General features: G+C 35.8%; 1 protein-coding gene across 10 annotated transcripts in view; it reads left to right on the forward strand.

Annotated features, from left to right (window-relative positions):
• The first annotated feature begins 2629 nt into the window (after positions 1-2629).
• Positions 2630-15868, forward strand: part of Eb1 (microtubule-associated protein RP/EB family member 1) — a 132054-nt gene continuing 118815 nt past the window's right edge. For 2 of the 10 annotated variants that reach the window (XM_067773920.1, XM_067773921.1), the window contains exon 1: positions 2830-3094. The gene's annotated coding sequence lies outside the window, so the exon portion shown is untranslated. The other 8 variants (XM_067773917.1, XM_067773919.1, XM_067773927.1 and 5 more) reach the window with 8 other exon arrangements.

Consider the following 15868-nt stretch of genomic DNA (forward strand, 5'->3'; position numbering starts at 1 on the left):
TGAAAAAAGAGTTTAAGACTTTCATGTGGTTGATGTAATTTTGGTGATATTGTTGTTGTACACAGAAAAGAATTAACTAAAAAGGCGTTTTGCGCTGATACAATTTTCACCAGTTTCGCAGCCGTTTGAGAGTAATTATTCGGTTTTTTGCGAATATCTATTAATAAAAGAACAATTTCTTATTTCCGACTTCTAATTATTGAACTACATTACAGAATTCTTGAATTCAATTCTGCTGGCATTTCCTTTTGTATCTTCTATTCCCCTTTACATTTGTCAATTCCTCTTAAAAGAAAGCGTGAAATAAAGCACGGAATACAACAAGAACTAGCAACAAAAAATTTTAAGAACTGCTTGTTACGGGCGCTGTTGTACTACTTCCCTCCTTTATCACCCTCTTAGTCTATGTCATGATCGACTTAAGTTCAATGATTTTCTAATGTAAAAGGGCTTACACTTTGCAGATCCATGTACAATGGCTCAACATTCTAGGTCACTTCTTTCCTATGGAAAACTATACTAAACTCCCTTTATTTATGCTGACTTTGCGAAGACAAACCTAAATTTGATTTAACCTGATTATCATTAAATGTCCTATATTTATTAGTATCGAGGCTAGACATATCCCAATTCGGTTTGGGGTCCATTAAATGAAACGGCTTTAATGCTTAGGGCCATCTAAAATTTAAGGTTTGCATAATTTTTGCCGTCACAGCTGTATATGAGTGAATCGCCTTGTTGCTTCCTTTGCTTTATATAATAATATAAAAGACGATAATTGGAAGTGCAGTTTCACCGATTGCTGATGTATATATTGGGCTACCGCAAGGTTCAGTATTAGCACCGCTATTGTTTACAATATATATTAACGATATTAAAGAATGATTGAAATATTGCAATATTCGACTATTTGCGGATGATGCATTGATAACCATCAGTGAAAGAAGTGCGGGCTTTGCGGTATCGAAAATACAAGAAGACTTAGACTCCCTTTACAAATGGCTATGCCATAGAAAGTTGAAAGTGAATGTGGATAAAACCAAAAGTATGATATTTTGCAAAAATCAAAGCATTATGGGTGCCAATAACCTTAGCAATATTACTTTGAAGATAAGAAATATTGAAATTCAGCAAGTAGACAAGATCAAATACCTAGGAGTCTGGATCGACAAAAACCTTAGATTTGGAGAACACATAAGTTATTTAGAAAACAAAATTGCAAAAAAAATTGGTTCATGTACAGAACTTGAAAATATATTAGTCAACGACACAAAATATTAATCAATTATTGAACCGCACTTTATCTATTGTCCAACAATCCTGCTATTAGCAAATGACACACAAATAAAAAAACTGCAGATACAACAAAACAAGGCAATGCGATTAATTTTAAAATGTTCGCTTAGAACACCAAAAACTACAATGCTAAATATGTTAAACTGGCTCAGTGTAAAACAGTCGATATATTATTTCACATTGAAATTTATACATCATATGAAATTAGGAATAACACCGAATTATCTGAACGGGAGAATACATTTTAATCATGAAATACATAACTATGGAACTAGAAGCAGCGGAAATATAAGACTGCCTAGAGTAAGAACGGAGTTCGCGAAGAAGACTTTAGAATATATAGGTTATAAAATGTACAATGAATTACCAAATGCGATAAAAGACTGTGAAAATATTAATAAGTTTAAAGCAAAATTATTTTTATACTGTAAGTCATTAAGCATGTAATATATACAATTTATTTATATATATATATTTTTTTACCTTGAACTAGGTCTTAAAGACCGTAAACAAATAAATTATTATTATATATAAAAAACAGCGAATTTTTACAAAACGTTTGCTAATAAATAGAACTGAATGATAATTATCCCCCACCGGATTATGATTCCTGGAATAAAACGCGGTTTCAGGTTCTCCTTTGACAATTTTTGTATTTTTGTGGTATTTTAAGGTTTTTGTCATTGTGAATGATGGCTAAGTGTGTTATCTTATCTGTCAACTGCCTGACAGGCTGTTCAATATGGCTACTTTTCAGCGTTTTGACAGGCTGTTCAATATGGCGGCGCCTATCTTCAGCGGGTGATAGAAAGAGATACAGAATGACACAGCGATAGGCATTTACAAATCAGGTGATCCAATCACTTTGGAATTTTGACGTTTATGCAGAAGATATCACACTTAGTCATCATTCACAATGGTTTTTGTTATATTTGGAGTCAAGTAACCACGGTTGTAAGGAACAGGGTGAACTTTTAAAACTTCTGAAAAATTTCTTCATAGCGCCAATCAATGCCTCTTTTTCATGCGGATACCCTGTCCATTCTTATTTTAGCTGAAAACTGTGTTTAATATGTCTATGACAGATCAAAATTTTAAATCCCATTTTTAATTTAGGCAGGATTTTAACTAAACAGTATTCTAGTCAGCGACTATGATTACGTGCCAATTAATATAATATTATATTTATCCTCTGTGGCTCAACTGATGGAAACACGTTTGCAACGTATCACAAAATAAAATAAGGTTTTGATATCTGGCATCCCTTTTTTGGTCGACACGCAACCCTCTTTGCTCAAGATGATCCTTTTTTAAAATGGCAAAGTCGTTAAATTGGTTCTCCAAAAGAATTCATCGGAATTCGACATTTCGAAAATATTCGCGCAACGAACGAGTTTGGGGAGCAGTTTGCTTGCATTTTCGGTGTTGATTACATGCGTTGTTAAATTTTGCTGAGTTTGTGGTGTCAAAAAGCGTTTGCTATTTTCTGCAACAGGGATCACAGCTACTACCAGAAAAGAAAAAACGGCAAGTGAAAAAGTAGAATACGAAATTATTTAAAATTAAAACACGCTGCTTCTTTAATCAAAAATTAAGAAAGAAAAATTCAATCACCGAATTAGTACACATATCGTGAAAGCCTGTGAACCAAACTAGAAGAAAGGGTTTGAGAAACGTATGTACAAAGTAAAGGGGAGAAATCCGAAGTAGTTAGGAACAATTTTAGACTGTGCAGTTGGAATAAGATAAAAAACAATCCAGCAATAAGAGAAATCTGCGAAATTTCCGCTGGTAAAAGGTGAGTGTGTTTGTTTGTGTATACGAATGAGCATTTTGCTCGCCAACAAAGCGGCGAATAGGTTCGATGAACGGATGAACAATTCGATAATGAGCGTGAGTGCGATGCAATGATATTCAGCGTTCATCAAAGGCGCGGCTATGTGTAGGCGTTGAAGCGAGAGCGCAGGTATGCGAGGTATTTTTTCGAAGTAAGAATTTCCAAAAGAAAAATTAATGACAAGTGAAAAAAGACATAGAACAAGAGAAAAATAAAAGAAAAGGCCGATGATTAATGCGGTTGCAAAATAACAAAAAGAAAAAAAATCCACAGATAAGCCGATGCATGGATGGCATGGATTATAATGCACTAAAAGACAATTGAGGGTAAAATAAAAGTCTAGTTGAGGGATCGGCTGCTAATATGCGTCTAAAAATATCGTGGGAGGTGTCAAAAGACGTATTGACCTCGACAACAATAATCCTTACCCAATTGATTTTTATAATAAAGTGCAATTTTCGCAATAATGCCTTTTTAACGAGCTGTTGATAAATCTTGTGTTTTAGCATTGAATGAGTTAATTCACCAAAGAAATATACATATATATAAACCTTTTCATGGTAACGTTTTACAAGACGGTGCACCACCTAATTTTTATAAAAAATTATCAAAGGCGGTATCAAAAGTCGTGTCTCGACCTCCATTTTAAGAATCCGAAAGCGGAAGTAAAAAATTTTTTTTCTGTCAAAGTTATTCCCAAAAAACCGTGAAAGGACACCGACAAGGTCCGAAATATCCATAGTTTTTTTTTTGCATACAACACCTTTCTTGAAATTTTCGTTTGATGGTTGTATAAACACACATACTATTGCAAAAAGGTGGGTAATCCTATGCCTACGACAGAATGACACTCTTAATACACGTCCAAAAATATCAGGAGGGGTATCAAAAGGCGTTTTGGCGATTGGCGATTGGCGGGGCGGGACCTACATGTTGTAGATTCGCCGACTCCGGACGGAATCTCCCAAGGCAGAACAAACTTTTTTATAGTTGAAATAACTTGGGTAATTCTATACGACAGCACGACACTGCTAATAAGCGTCGAAAGTTATCGAAAGAGGTGTCAAAAGACGCGTATTAATCTCGACAACAATAATCTGAAGCCGGAAAATAAAAATTATATCTTTTTCTGGAGATATTTGCAGTTGAAGTTGGCGATTTTCATGTGTTTGTTGTAATGTTGTTTTACCCACAAAAAATTGTGAACATAAGTGTTTTGCGCGGATATAGTTTTGGTCTCCAAACCGGTGTTGGACCCACCCAGGGTAATTTTTTATAAGCGCGGCCGAAGGCCGCCAACGCTGAAAGGTGTTCTGCGAAAAAATACTATGGATACCACCCCCGGTTTCGGCACGACTTAAAATATTTCTTTTCCGGTTTCGGATTATTAATACTGATGTCAAGACGCGTCGTTTGACACCACGATATTTTTGGAAGCGTATTAGCAGTTTTATGCTGTCGTATAGAATTACCATATGTTATACATTTTTGATATTGCTTTGCCCGGAGAAAGAAACCTGGGTCTTCGGTGTGGTAGACCGAGTACGTTACCACCCCACCACGTCGGCCGCCGTGAAAAACAAAAAAATACCAAAAAATACAATAAAATTATAAAATTGTTACAAAAACAGAGTTAATTATAATAGTTGTCCCAGCCAGCCTTTTTTTAAAATATTGATCAAAAAATATTTAAATATCATACCCCAAGATGATTAAAAACGTTCAAATTTAAAAGCATTTTCTGTTCGAAAATTAACGTATCGTCGGGAGAAAAATGTACCATAAATGTGATTATTCTTGAATAATCATTTATGATTCCTATTTCGAAACGCTTGTTATTCATATTTGATATCGTTGTAAAATTGAACTTTAGTTGTTTTAGAGTAATATTTGACTGCTTTTCACAGTCATTTTCTGATCATATTCGTGAACTTATTTCAGTCTTTTTGGTTGAGATTTTTGAATCATTTTTGAATGCGATTATGATGCATTTATTCTTCATATCTCATTCTAAATAAAGAAAGCATGCGAAAGTGTATTCGAACCACAGCTAACTCGCAAACAAACTTGACCGATATACACCTGCGACTACAACATCTAACATCAGCATTATCATCTGCATCTTAAAATACGGATACGATACGGGATGTTGAAGCCGTATCCAGGTATGTCAAGATAGTTTCACTTACCTGGGTTCAAATAGCTCACAACCTATATATTGTCCAATCATTACATTATATATATTATATATCATATTTTCTGGGAAACTGAACGGGAGAAATGGTTGGGGAAATCTTCGTTCGCTAGCAGCATTACATTATTTTTGTCTTGCATAAATAATAAAATTTTTATATATGTATTTTTTCTTAGCTTCATGATTGAAAAATTATGTGTATGTGAAAAAAATAAAATTTTTAATGAAAAGTAAAATTTCAACAAGTATAAAATTCATTATTCAGTCAACAAATATATTCATAAAAGATTCAGAAAGCTGAATGAAAAATGATTATAAATTTTTGATCACCTAAAGTAAACACATTTGATCCAATATGATTTCAAAATGTGATTGAAAAACTATATTCAGTTTTTATCATCAAAGGTAAGCATATTTGATTATTCTTTTTGTTCGTTTTTATGAAATATTAAAATTTAGTCATTAAAGGACTTCAAAAATGATTCCAAAAAGTGATCGAAAAATGCTTTTTAGTTTTTTATCATCAAAAGTATTCATATTTGATTATTTCTTTTGTTCAATTGTATGATAACTCATTGTTTAGTCAGAAAGAGTAATCAAATTGTATTGATATGTAGGGAAATTCAAAATTGAATCACCTAAATGCTGAGTGGGGTGGCACTTACATGAATACATTTATACAAAATATAAATTTTTTTAAATCATTAAACAAATTGAAACAAGAGTCAACGGGGTTATAGGGGGTTGGCACTGCTACAACAACAACAACAACAACAACAACAACAGTGGGTTGGCACCCATTGAATCAACCTCTGTACAAGGTATCTAAGGTTATAAGTAGCTATTTTTCAATTCCGAATATTGAATTGCAAGTGTTTAAATTCTTGCAATTTCTTTTGAAGTCCTGTAAAAGGAAACGAAGCTGTTTATACACATCAAAGTTCGAAATTAAAACAATTATGCCAAGCAAAAATAAGACAGCTAGTAACTTCTACGGCTCTCTAATGCAGGCAACTAAAAACCGGCTGCGGTACGCTCGAAGATTCCGTGGCACATTTTCAGGGTTGATTCTGGATAGGTAAGAGTTTAACCTGTTACAGTATCCAGATCGACTCCGTAACGTAGGGAGCAAAATAAGTTTTAAACGGCAAGAGTAGGGAGGAAGAATCCTTGAGGGGTCCCATGGTGAGTCCCTTAGGGCAAAAATCAGGAATTGCTTATAAGAAAGCCAGTTATAGAGACTACATTCATCCCAGTGAATTCAAAGCTAGTTTCCTAAAAATACCCTAATTTTTCTCACCGGATCACCAAAAGCTTATCGCACAGAGTTTCCATGTAAAAGAAAATGTTGCAAAACTGAACTGTTTCAAAATGCATATTCGGACCAATTTCCACTCTCCACCTTCCACCTTTTTTATTTATAGGAAGTTTCGGAAGCCACAAAAAAAATGTGGGACTGTAACCACAATAAACTTCCTACCGTTCAGCCTGGTACTACCGTCCGACCGTGGCTCCTTGTCTGCTAATTTTTGTGCAAAAAAAAGTTCACAAAACAGTATCAGCTTTTTAGGTGTTGCTGTTATGATTTCTAACATCGAAAAAAAAAAAACTATCCAGAGAAATTTATTCATACTGTAACGAATTTAGTGCAATTCCGCTTATTTGCAACCTTCTACTAACGTTCGTATCGCTAAACTGTTGAATAAATAACTCTAATATTCTATAATGCAAAATGGCCTTTATTAAAGTACTGCACAATAACACTGATACTTCACAACCAATAGCTTGCTTAAATCAAACTGATTGCTGTTTACTCAGCTTTCGCTCCTTTTATAATCTCTGATGTCTTGTTCGCATACTTCTAGGCGTTTCTTCTTCTAGAATTTACTACTTGTTTACCAGCTATAAACTACAGATGCACGATTAAAGCTTCTCGCATAGCCATATGCGCGTGTATATGTGAGTGATACTTCCACCGATGATTGCCTACTTTTGGGAGTATCTCAGATATATGCATGCGTTTGTGCGTTTCTCTCCGCTGCTTGTATGGACATATGTGTAGACATAATGATTGATCTGTTTATGTGCATGCAAGTCACTGATCAGTAACGGCTTAGAGATGATAGTACCCCTTAGTGTTGCTAATATTCGCCACAATACTATATACTGTTGGCATACGTTTTAAAACTATTGCGCCATCAATTCAGAATTAAATTCCACTATAATATTTTCACATTTTACATAGCAGTTGCTCGACAAGTTCTTAGCTGGTCTCCACTTACTTAATTATAGTCGCCCACATCTTTTTGTTATGTTCATACATTTGTATTGCATATTTTAATTACCAACCGCATATTTTAAATAAAATGTAAGGCGCGATAACTTCCGAAGAAATTTTAGGCCGACAATCTCATCCAATTTGCATTGTGCTCTTTTTAATTTTTCCTACAAATTGGCCGGCCGGGACCTACATGTTTTATGCCGACCCCGAATGGCATCTGCAAGGCAGATGAGTTTTCACTGAGAGCTGTTCATGACGGAAATACACTCGGAGCGCTTGCCAATCACTGCCGAGGGGCGACCCCGCTTAGAAAAATTTTCTTCTAATTGAAAAACCTTGTTTCTGAAATTTGATGTTGTTTTGCCCGGGGCTTGAACCCAGGATCTTCGGTGTGGTAGGTGGAGCACGCTACCATCACACCACGACGGCCGCCTATATAATTTATTTTAGATTAGCTACGCTTCATTAGTGCAATCAACCAGGTGTTTATTTCTCACAATAAACAGCTGTTGGTTTTGGTGTGCCACCTTGGAGATTTTTTTCAACTCCACCTCAACTCAAAATGCAATATAGGATATCAACGGGAAAAATGTGTTGAATATTCATTTGAGAACTGTACATTTCTCAAAATCTCGAAATTAGGATAATGTTTGGGAAATATTAATAACGGGGGAGATCAACTTGAAAACTTTTAATATTAAAAATGTATCAAAGGTTGAATAGCGATTGGAGAACGAACTTGGATATCAACTCGAGAACTATCTGGTTTAAGAATAATTAAATAATTATGTTGGATATCGCTTCCGGAACTAGATATATATTTCGCTGGAGAATTTTTGTCCATGTTTGTTGGGTTCGTTTTTACTGAGACTTGGCTAAAACCAACAGTTTTTAATGCTGAAGTTTTATCGAGTTCGTTTCAAGTGTTTAGAAAAGACCGACTGGCCAGAGCTGGTGGCGGTGTGTTAATTGCCGTTCACACTATGTTTTCCGCGGAGGAACTACATTTTCCTGACTTTGAGGATGCTGAGCTTCTTTGTGTCAGAGTAAAACTTTCCTCAGCCTAAAAATATTTTATAGCCAACTACATTCCCCCACAATCTGACATTTCCTTATATTTGAATCATTCCTCAATAGTGAAATCTGTGTGCAGCACTGCCAGGGCCTGTGATTCTGTCACTGTACTTGCCGATTTTAATCTGCCATGTGTGTCATGGAGTCTTATCGACGGGAAGCTAGTCCCTACTTCTTCTCGCGCTATCCACTATGATTTCCTAAACGAGTTTGCTAATGTTGGACTTTTTCAAGTTAACAACATTCAGAATAAATTCGGTAAATGCTTGGATTTAATTTTCTCAGACGATTCAAATTGTTTTGTAAATCGATGCGATCCCCTTGCCCTGCCTGAAGATGTGTATCATCCTGCTCTCGCGATGTTTATGGAATCTCATAATTTATCTGAGCGTTCCTCCAACGTAGTGCGAAAGATCCCTCACCGGTTTCTGTTTAGAAAAGCCAATTGGTCTAAAGTAATACTCGAAGTATCGAGAATAAATTGGCCTGAGTACGATGGGGATATTGATGAGAGTATATCCCATTTTAATAATGTATTATTTTATTATTATTATTTTTTTTATTTATTTATTATTACGGTCTTTAAGACCTAGTTTAGGTTAAAATAAGAGATTAAACATAAATACTCATGTCACATTTAGTGACGTACAATATAAAAACAATTTTTCTTTGAACTTACTAATATTTTCACAGTCTTTCAAATCAGAAGGTAACTCATTATATTTCCAGATAAGTTACATGCTCTCCAAAATTTAGATTATCATCAATCAAAACTCCTAAATACTTAATTTTGTCTACTCTTTGGAATTCCATGTTTTTTACCTTCAGCGTAATATTATTTAAACTATTGTTGATATTAGTGTTTTTACAAAATATCATGAACTTAGTTTTTTCGACATTTAATTTCAGTTTTCTAAGGCATAACCATTTGTATAGCGAGTCCAGGTCATCTTGTACTTTCAGCATGGCACATTCTGCATATTTTTCACTTATGATAAGCAATGCATCATCCGCAAATATACGTATTTTACAATATTTTAAGCATCTTTTGATATCATTGATATACAATGTAAACAATATTGGCGCCAAGACCGAGCCTTGTGGTAAACCAATGTTAACATCCACCACTGATGAAACCTCCTTTCCAATTATCGTTCTCTGTTTTCTGTCACCCAAATAACTCCGGAACCATTCCAACGCATTTCCTCTTATACCAATTTTAAACATAACGTCCAATAGCTCAGATCTATCGACAGTTTCAAAAGCCCGTTTTAAATCCAAGAAGACAGACACCGTAAATTTTTTGTCCATGTCTTCTTTCCAATCTGCAATTACCATATTCAACGCTGTTTCACAAGAATGGCTCTTCCTGAATCCCGATTGTTCTGGGATAATCACATTGTGCTTCTCTAAGTATGCCGCAAGTTGATCCTTCACCACTGTCTCCATATTTTTTTCATCTGTAGGTAACGTGTTAATTGGACGTAGTTCCTCAGGTTTCATTGTATTTTTTACTTTTTCAACAGGTATTATTGTTGAAATTTTTCAGTAACTAGGTACAATACCGCTGTTTAAGGATTCGTTAATTATGTCTTTGTAGGAATTAGCAGTATATGTCATGGCATCTTTAACGACACCCTCCGATAAAAGCTTGTCGCCGCCATATTTGTTTTTAAGTGATTTTGTGATAATAATAATATCGTCCACTACAATGTCAGTTAATTTAAATGTTTCAAATGGATTACTATGATTTGCGCTTATTTCATCCCCATTTACAATTTCTTCGATGCTATCATTAATTTCAACAATACTTCATATAAAAAAGTTATTTAGGGCATTAGCTATATCATATTCGTTTTCCAGGCATTCACCGTTAATTACAATTTTAGTGATATGTTTTTTAACATCATTAAGCTCGACGAGGTCTTTTAGACACTTCCACTTACGTTTCATATCGCCATTGTTATGATTTACTCTATCTTCCATGTATTTATTTTTTATAAATTATGGTTCTTTTATATATTTTCTTAATGACGTTATATTCGTCCCAAAATCCAGTATTTCGAGCAGTTTTATAAGATTATATTTTTCTTTTATGCAGGTTTGTTAATTCTCGGTCGTACCACTTATTTCTTATCTGTATTTGGGTCCTCTTTATATGAGTCAGTGCTTGCATAGCCTCAGTTAAAACTTCGTTCAGGGCTTTAGTTTTAGTTTCTACTCCGGAAATTGACATAAAGCTGAAATCGCATGTTCGTTGCAAAGTTAAAAGCACTATAGTACTCCCAACATGTAACAGTGGCATACCTTCTCATTTTACAAAGCTTTGTTGTTGGCACTTCGAAGTGGATTGTCTCATTGTCAGAAATGCGATGTTCACCTATATTCACTGCTTTAACTTTATCATTGTTACTGAATAGCAAATCAATTCTTGTAGACGAGTACTCTGTTATCCTTGTGTCGAAGTTTATCCTTTGTATCATTGCCATTTGTGCAAATAAACTTGTTAGCTGGTTTGAGTATGTTGACGATACATTTACATTGATATTAAAATCACCAATTATTAAATTATTATCCGCCTCCTTGAGATGTTCAGTATTTGTATTTGTTTTTAATAGGCAATTCATCCCAGCACAACAATTTGGCAAACATTTTTTATAGTGCTAGTCGGTAAAAGGCATAAAATAGGAACAATTTAACTTGAAACTTAAAGCTAATGACTATGGCTAAGAAAAGGTTACAATAAATACTATATTTAATAAATAGTAAATAAATAAAATAAACGAATGATAGAGTACATTTGCTTAGAAGAAATCAGTATTTTAATTGTCTAGGTTATTATAGAAACTTGTTAAATCTTTATTGAAGAGCAGAGCATTGCTTATAAGCCTAAGTCTAGAAGGGAGCGAGTTCCAAAGACGTATGGAAGTAATGAAGAACTGGCGATCAGATATTAGCATACGATGTCTGAAGTGGGTAAGGAGAACAGATCTAGACAACTGGAGAAAATTTAGCCTCCGATACAAATAGTCAGGTTCCTTCATATATATTAATTTATGTAGCGTATTGAGCGTTTTAAGTTTAATAAGGTTATCGTAAGAAATGTTTAGCAACCTGTAAGCATGATGAGAGACGTGGTCAAGTCTTTTCAACCCATAGACGTATCTAGCAATGTTGTTATAAACAACATTAAGTTTCCTATTACATACATAGTCACAATTAGAGTAAACCTCACAACCATAAAGCAGCGTAGGTATTAAGTACGCTTTTGCTATTAGTAGACGAATATGTAACGGAGTAAAATATTGTGTAAGCCAGAGTGTACGAAGCATCCCATACACTTTTCCCACTGTGCGGAAGATGTGATCTTTCCATGTCAAGGTTTTGTTAAAAACTACACCTAGATTTTTTGCCGTGTCAACGTATTCTATAATAGTGTTGTCTAAAATTAAATTTTCCATTCCACTTTTATCTAGTGACCTTCTATGAATGACTATACATTTCGACTTCTTAGGGTTAAGACATAAGCCGTTCATAGAAGCCCACGTACCAATTTGACATAAATCGTAATTTAAGTTATTAATTCATGAACTGGTACGATCACTAGGACAGCACATATACAATTGTACGTCGTCAGCATAAATGTGAATATTACAACACTTGAGAACACCAGGCAAATCGTTTATATACAAAACAAATAACAGGGGACCAAGGATGGAGCCTTGTGGGACTCCTCTTAAAACACTGTCGAAGTCAGACTTTCTGCTACCAACACTTACTGCCTGAGTTCGGTCGGCCAAATACGATCTGATTAGGGCTGTAGCACAGTTGGAGAAATTAAATAGGTTGTCCAGCTTCTTGCAGAGAACGGTGTGGTCGACCGAGTCAAACGCTTTTGAATGGTCGAGAAGAGTCAGGAAAGCAGTAAAATTTTTGTCAACTTGTTCTCGAATATCCTCTATCACCGACAGGAGCGCCGTTTTACAGCTACGATTTGACCTGAATCCAGACTGGGAATCTGTGAGAAGGTTATTATCCTGCACATAAGTATTTATCTGGCAGTGCAAAATTCGTTCGACGACCTTGGAAAGGAAAGGCAGAATAGCTATAGGTTTAGTTTTGCTTGGGGATTGGGATTACCTTAGCAACCTTCCAACATTTGGGAAATACACAGGACGTCAGCACAGAGTTAACCAAGTAGGTTAAGTGAGGAAGGATTTTAGGAAGAATTATTTTTAAAAATTTCGGACATATACCATCGAACCCCATAGCATTAGACTTTACTGAAAGAATGGCTTGAACGACATCACAATCATCGACACTAGCAAACTCAAGAGGACCAAAATCAACATTAGCGCGAATACAATAATTGTCAGCACATATATTGTCAGTTGAGATTGGCAGATTTACAAAAGTTATATTTATCTCGTTAATGTCTACATCAGGGAGGACAGAAATATCGCATTTGGATTTTCCGATACCAATATGTTTAATCGACTTCCAGGTTTCCTTCGAACCAAAGCAGCACTAAACTTGTTATTATAAAATTTCTGCTTATCTGACCTAATGACTTTGTTTGCAGCGATCCTAGCTGCTTTGAAGCAGTTGTGAGCCTCCAGGGTTTTGTATTTTTTCCATCGTGAGTAAGCAAGGTTACGCTGGTGAATTAAGTGTTTTAGATTGGCACTAAACCAAGGGGTATTATTGTGTGTAGCAGCCTTGAGTTTCACTGGCACATGGTTGTCGAAAAGCCTAATAATATGGTTCTGTAGGAATGATGCCTGATCATCGACCGATGTCAGCGTACGAATCAAGCTCCATTCGACCGACTCCACCGCTGCATTAAGGGAACTGTAATCTATGCTTCTAAAATCACGATACGTAAAGGAACATTGGATGTGTGACGTTTGAAAGTTGTAACTAAGAAATATCAGATCGTGCAAGCAAGCAAGATGCCGACAATTGATCGTAGTGGAGCAATTTCAGGGGATCATTCACAAAAAATAAATCCAGCAAAGAAGAATTTGAGTCAGTAAAGTGTGTCGGTGAAGTTAAATTGGTGGGAAAAAGTCCAAGAGACTCCATACTTAGCTTTAGAGTTGAGTCGACAAGAAGGTTGGAGTTGAAATCCCCAGCGATGATTATATTATCATAGCTTATAAGTAGAGGCTCGAGAAATTCAATAAATCCAGAGAAGTCAACTCCACGATTAGGTCTGTATGCACAGCCGATAAGAAGCCTTTCATTATTTACAGAGAACACGTCTACGAACACATATTCGACAGAATCACTTGGACTAGCACTGCAGCAAAGTTTACAAGATAAACTACTTTTGACACATATAGCAACACCACCACCATGACCACGTCTATCAGCCCTGAAAAGTTGATATCCATTTAGTTGCACCAAATCATTTTTGTGACATGAAGAAAATCAGGTTTCGAAAATACATATAACATCTATATCTGAACCCTCAGATATGAATCTCAATTCATCCAGCTTTTTATATAGGCTTTGCGCATTGAGATGGATGACTTTCAGCCCTTTAGTACGTTTGCTGAATACGCGCAACAGTGTATGTAAGCAGTCTTTGGAACTAGACAACCTATAGTCTAGGACCATCACTATCTATGGGATATAAAGAATGCTCTGCGATGCGTAACAATAAAGACAACATAAATGATTGTTTACAAGTATGATAGGGAGAGATAAAGACGGAAACGAAGAGACTCAAGAACTTAAGTAATATACCATACATAGATATTAATTTATTGATCATTATTCGTTGGCGCATCATCAACTCGAAAGGAACTCGCGCTTTCTTCGCCGGTATTCTCAAGACGCTCTAGGAAATCCAAGCTATGTATTGCTTCAGGGCTGGCGTTGGCTGTTCGTCTGATATGTACCAGACCCTTAGAAAAAACCGCTACTACCTTCCTTTTCTTTAGACGGATCGCTGCCTGGACAGCGAAGCATTTACATAAATCGGAGCATTTGAATTTATGCCCACATGAACTAATTGCAGACCCTTGATGTTTGGATTGTTTTGGCGCCTAAAGGTGCCTATACTTTTTAGCAATTTGTTTCTGTCTGTCGGCGACAGAAATTTGATTATTACGGCCGGATCTGTCACGCTGTTGTCTAGTTTCCGTAGCCGAAAAATGCTCATTATTGGAATTGGTTGCAATCTAAGAGTGGAACAGAGGTGATGAAAGACACTTGTTAAGTTTTCTCCTTCCTTAAAGGGAATTCCGTGTACACGGACTTCACTTGCGGCAATATGGCTCTCTTGCTTTGACGCATTGTTTTTGAGTGTTTTTACTTCCTCTTCGAGATAACCAACGCGCTCGAACACGCTCTCCAGCTGACTAACTCTTGCATTAAGCTCACTGACCTCTTTCTTCAGCACCACAAATTTGTCTTCTAGTTTTTTGCATACGAATTCAATGAGCCTTTTTTCCGAGTCCAAAATTTGCTTAGCAATCAGATCGTTGAACTTAGCAAATCGCTGATCCATGCTTTGCATTAAACTAGGAGAGAAGCCGCTGATCCGCTGCACATTTTTGGCGCTATCAACCTCGTTATTAAGGTCGTCACCACGACGCTTACCATTGACTTTATCCATGGTGTTCGAAAAAAAACGGGTCAAAAATAATGCTCGAAGAAACTGGGTGGCAGCTCTAACGCAGCTTATATTATTATGACGCAGGTCAAGTTTAGCTTAGACGCAAACCACAAAATAAAGCTTGAAGCACAAACAAACTTTAGTGACTATAAAACTTTTGGCGGGAAGATACACAGTTGAAGGTGTCAAGAAAAAACAAGTTGACTGACAACAACAAAGGCACCAATCGCAATATACTGCCAAGTTAGTAAAGTTGAATTGGAGATCACCTGGACAGAGGATCTTATTTTCCACAGATAAATGTCACGTTTGTTAATGTTTAGACACAGGTTGTAAGAATTAAGACTCACAATAAACAATGAATTTGCAAATTTAAAGAGGAGCACAAATTACTTTAGCTTTCACACACCAGGGTTGCCAACTATCTCAGTGATGATTTCATTTAGATAAGTAATAAAGGTGGAGTCACTGGTACTTGGTGAGTGATATAAGTACACCGATTTTCCATTTTAACGCGCATTTGTTTATTTTTACAATAATGCACCACACATTCATGTTGAT

This window comes from Eurosta solidaginis, chromosome 3 (genome assembly GCF_040869045.1).
Source record: "Eurosta solidaginis isolate ZX-2024a chromosome 3, ASM4086904v1, whole genome shotgun sequence".
Lineage (NCBI taxonomy): Eukaryota > Metazoa > Arthropoda > Insecta > Diptera > Tephritidae > Eurosta > Eurosta solidaginis.